At 46.9% G+C, this 5229-nt stretch overlaps 1 long non-coding RNA gene across 1 annotated transcript; it reads left to right on the forward strand.

The window, feature by feature from the left end:
* The first annotated feature begins 1208 nt into the window (after window positions 1-1208).
* Window positions 1209-5200, forward strand: LOC144888375 (uncharacterized). The gene is made up of 2 exons (XR_013620967.1): window positions 1209-2064; window positions 2095-5200. It is a non-coding gene; the product is annotated as an uncharacterized LOC144888375 (long non-coding RNA).
* Window positions 5201-5229: the final 29 nt, after the last annotated feature.

A 5229-nucleotide genomic window follows, 5' to 3' on the forward strand; every position in this document is an offset into this window, starting at 1 on the left:
GTTGAGGTTTCAACTGTCGGTATGTGGTGTGGCTTGTGCCAAGGTGTGGGCGCGAGGAGGTGTGTTGATGAAGCGTTGTGCGAACGAGGAGGGATGTGCGAAAGGTGCACCAGGTAGAGAGGTGATGCATTGTGAAGCACGCCTCGTACGGAAGTTCCTGGACGGATTGTGACGGTTGTTGGATTCGTAGGAGCTAGCATTTTGCGATGTAGAGCCTCAATAAGGGTCATTTGTCTGTCTGGATGTGGTTCTTGCAGGGAATGACGCCGGACTTGTATTATTTGCGGAAAAATAAAGCGCTGGTTACCCCAATTCGAAGTTTGACCTTTTAAAGTTTAGTTGACCCTTGTTCGAGATATGCAAGGGAAAGGTCAGAGGTAATTCACTAACCTTGGAAGAACGACAGGCAGTCAGTCTACGAGGTGTTGCTTTAACGACAGGATATAGAACCTAAATCTGGAAGGAAAGGACATTATATTGTTGGTTAAACTGAAGTCATGTACATAATTAGTGGACAGAGAATATCGAGTTTTTTGTTGTTGTGGAAGCGTCAGGTACAGTACGCTTGGAATTTAATTTAACCGGGTCGAGTACAGTGACGTGTTCGATCGAGCTGTGGGGATTTGAGATGGATTTGAGTCACGTTAAATGGAGGACATTTGGGAGGATGAAGAGATGCAAGTAACGTGGATTAAATTGTGGTATCACGAGTTGGGTGCCAGAGATATTATGGTTATTATAACTCACTGATTATAGGGGGCGCCGGGCACACCGAGTACAGATCGGGTTGCATGATGGAGCACGCATGCATGGATTTTGGCTTTGCGAGGCTCCGGATAGAAATTGGCATTTCGATGCTGTGGATTATATTGTGCCTGCCCGGAAAGGTGATGTCCTGTGCTGGGGCTGGCGACATGCCTCTGTTATTTGTCTGTCTGTCGGTCTGATTGTAAGTCTTTGGTACTGGGAGGGCTAATTGAGTGCTCAGGCGCCATTGTTCCATGGAGGCAGGTACTGTGAGTCACAAAAGGTAAATGTAACACAGAGAGATGGACAGGACAACAATGGAGTTTATATGGACGGGTTTGGGGCAGTTTCAATCTGACGATTACAGAGTGCTTTGTTCCGTTCACGAAACATGTAAAAGTCATGGAGTTGAAGTGGTTTGCAAAGAGGAGAGCAGTTTCAGTACTGTGGCTGGAGCAGAATCCGGATTGGGATGTTTCATACAGGTTATTGGCAGAGTGGTGATGTTTGAGTTGAGTGGCCACAGCACGTTCCAAAACTTTTGACAGAAAGGGTAGGTTGGAGATGAGTCTGAAGTTATTTAGGGTGTCAGGGTTTAGTCCAGGGTTTTTCCAAAATGGGGGTGAAGTTTCACGAGTTTTTGGGGAAATCGGTATGTGAAGCTGGATTAAGTTGGAACTGCTTGATGAGCCATGGAGATGGATTGGGTTTTGTTGTTGGTTGTCTGGGAGTTCGGTTGTTGCATTGCCAAAGGTTTCTGTGTGGTGGACACACTCGTTGGCTGTTGTCTTGTGTGACGTGGATGGAGATGTATGTGGCTGCGTGTGGCTGCCTGGAGTCGGGAAGACGGCTACAGTGGTTGATATTGGTTGTGGATCGTCCGGGGTGCTTCGATTTGCATAGGGGGTGAAGATTGGGATATTACATTATTTTAAGTAAGTATTGGTATGAGTAATTACATAAGTAATTATGAGTTATTATGAGTATTAGTTATGAGTAAGTGATTATTTTAGTAAAGTTACATGTTTCGCTGTGTTGTGGATCTGGGGACAAGCTAGTTTGATGGGTACCCTGGGGTCTTCGGCGTGTCTATGTGTTTGGCTGTCTGTCACACCGGACTCTTGAATGGGTTTTCATGAGACGAATTTCAGACATAACAGTGAGAATCTATTTTGAGCGAATCACAGTGGGTGAGGAAAACATTGTGTGTGACCAGACACCAGAACTGACCAGAATTGAAATTGGAAGTAGACCAGGTTATTTCTATTATTTGTTTATTCGTGAAAATAAATAAATAATAGGGGGAGGTTAATGGAGGTTAATGGTGGTTTGTTTGTGTTAATGGAGGTTAATGGTGGTTTGTTTGTGTTAATTCTAGTTGAAACTCTCGCTGAAGTAATTTTCGTTTATTTTTATTTTTTGATTCGATTTGAGAGTTGAGATGATTGATTTTTTATTAATTTTATAATTTTATTTTTATTGATGTTGGAAACAGGTAATGGGATGCTGAGAGAAGGATTGAATTTAATTTGAATTGGACTGGATTAAATGGGATTGAATTTAAAAATTGAATATTGGATAAAATTGGATCCACTTGAAAAAAGTGGATTAGGAAATTGGAGAAAAGGTGTTCTATGAAACTATGAATTGAATGAATTGAATCTATGAATTGGAGACCTGTAGACCAGGCGCTCCCAGGAGACTTGTGGACCAGGTGTTCCACCAGAGGAAAAGAAAAAGACCAGGTGTTCGTGGAGCACTTCACCTGCAAGAACGCCTTGGAACCAAGGTGGAAGGGACCAGTCCAGGTGTTGCTGACTACACCAACGGCAGTCTTTTGCGAGGGCAAGACCTCGTGGATCCACGCCACGCACTGTAAGTTGGCCATACAAGCACCAGACACTACACCACAGCAACCACAATAAGGATGGGCCTAATCATAGGTACAATACTATTGATAGCGACAGCAGCTAGGGGAAACTCCGATTCCAATAGATGCGAAAACGAAACCCGACACCTCACCGTAACATGGGGACAAAGAGTATCACTACCATGTTTCGAACAGAAAGCCCTGCACACAAATTGGGTGAACATAAATTGGCTAGCACTGTCGGCAGGGCCTGGACGCGTTGGCATGGTACTACAAAAGCAACGAGAGTTCCGGGAAGATGGGCAAGCTAGCATTAAGACCTTGGCCCAACCAGGATACCAATGGGGAACCCCTGATTTTAAGCTACAAACACGCACACGCCAAGGGAAAGACATGACCATGCAGGTCCGGTGCAGCGTCTGGACCCCTGGCGCGGCCGGTGGCGAAAAGAACTACATACCATGCATCGAATACATACTCACGCCACAACCCCAGAATAAGGCCCCAAAGAAGGGTGAAAACACATATTGGAAAGTGGCCAGGGAGGTGGCAACAATTCAAAATAGGACACACTGCTGGTCGTGCATGCGCTTTCCCCAAGCAGGCACCACAGGAATACACATGATAGTGCTACCTCTGTCCCTCAATGACCTCTGCTCACAACCTATCGATTCCCCATGTTTAGTCACCACGCTGGAAAGAGAAGGGGTTGACAACGGCAAGAGTTGCAATCGACAATTTAATTATCGCCCGTCAATGATTGCCCATGTGGCCGAGAGGCCTGCCCCCGTCTGGGTCAAACCACAGAAAGGGAAGGTCTGCCTCCAGGGTTCCGGCCACTTGCGTATGGGAGAATCAGAATGCGCCTACACTCTCCCCGGGAAGCTGGGACAAGGGAGCTCGGGGATTACATTACGAATAGTACTGCAAGATAAACACAACCACAACATAACGGCTATAACATTCTCTAGGGGGGTTAGTAGGATTAATGGGGTGGTAAAGGGACTCCAGTGCTTATCCACCCACCTGGTCCCACCCCATGGGACAATGTTTATATGCGGCGACAAGGCTTACCCCTATTTACCAAATAATTGGGGGGGCACATGTTATCTGGGTTCAGTCCTTCCTGACGTTGAGATACTGGATGAGCTAGACCCAAAGTCCTTGGACAGGCGTTATAAGAGGTCAGTCATGAACGAAGATGGAACCACTAAACTACACGGGAGTCTATGGGAAAAGGTGTTTGGTTTCTTCTTCCCAGGAGCGGGCACAGTCATGGATAGTTTCCGAATAGACAAATTGGCTTTGACCCTAGAAAAGGTGGCAAACGACACCGCTACGGCTCATGACATACTATTGGACACGGTAATTCACATGCGTACAATGGTGATGCAGAATGGGGTGGCTTTGGACATGCTCCTGGCAGAGAAAGGAGGGGTATGCGGAATTATAGAGGGAAAATGTTGCACTTACATACCCGATCCATCTGAAGGAGTGTCAGCCGCAATATTGAGACTAAGGGAAACTAGCCACGCCCTGACGATCGATCGGATCGCGCGCGAAAATTCTTATACATTTAGCTGGCTCACTGACTGGTTCCAGGGATGGACGGGCACCATAGTGAAGTGGTTATTGACCGCACTGGCTGTGATAATCGGGGTAGTAATTTGGGGGGCACTAATGAAATCTCTAGTCCTCCTCTGTATGAGAAAGTATTTTACAGGATGGAAAGTGAAAAAGCCGCCGACAACGACTATGGCTCTGACCACAGAGGCCGTCGACCTGAACGGGTCCTTCAACAAGGCAGTTGCGACCGGCGCTCCAGAAAATTGCATTGAATTTTGTAATGACTGTGATACTTGTGCGGATCCCATGTGGGAACTGGCTGCTGCCTGTAACGGTGTATGTGATGACTGTGATACTTGTGCTATAAACCCCTTGCGTGTACTGGCTAACGCTGCTTATGTATTACAAGCTGACAGCTGCACGCCCCCTTCCGACCCAACTATGGATCTGATTGCGACACTGGGTCTGGCGGTCGAGGGACCCGACGTGGATATCCTAGACCCGCAAGCCGACCAGGCGCCCATGGGAGACTTTGACATAAAGGAAGTTCCTCTCTTTGCTTCATATGTATTAAGTTCAAATGCTTCAAGTGAATCGGATTTTTACGCTCTGTACCCGGACCAGGAAATTGAGACACAAGATACTGACAATACTATGTATTCCCCAGAACAGCAGCACGTGAGGGACCTCATGGGCATGATCGTTGATTAACTTCGAAGATCTGCAAGGACTGAGTCTGCAAAGGGTGGGGGGAGCAAGTTCCGCAGGGGAGGTGACGGGCCCTCTGGCGGAGCAGAACCTCATCTGGACCAGACGCCTTCGTTGTGGATCCGAAACGTTAATGGACTTTCATGTTCTGAGCCCTCAGGTTCCAAGCACGCACCGCACGACACGCTCGCCAAATCGCCAGGCGAGGCGCTTTGGGCGCACGATATGCCCTTGGGAGATACCCGCATTACAATTATTTTTTCAATACCCGCATTACACAATTATTTTTCAATAAAGCCCGATGTGGCACGTTGTCTCTTAAGATACTTTGTCTCGAC

This window comes from Myxine glutinosa, chromosome 12 (assembly GCF_964187855.1).
Source record: "Myxine glutinosa chromosome 12, kmMyxGlut1.1, whole genome shotgun sequence".
Lineage (NCBI taxonomy): Eukaryota > Metazoa > Chordata > Myxini > Myxiniformes > Myxinidae > Myxine > Myxine glutinosa.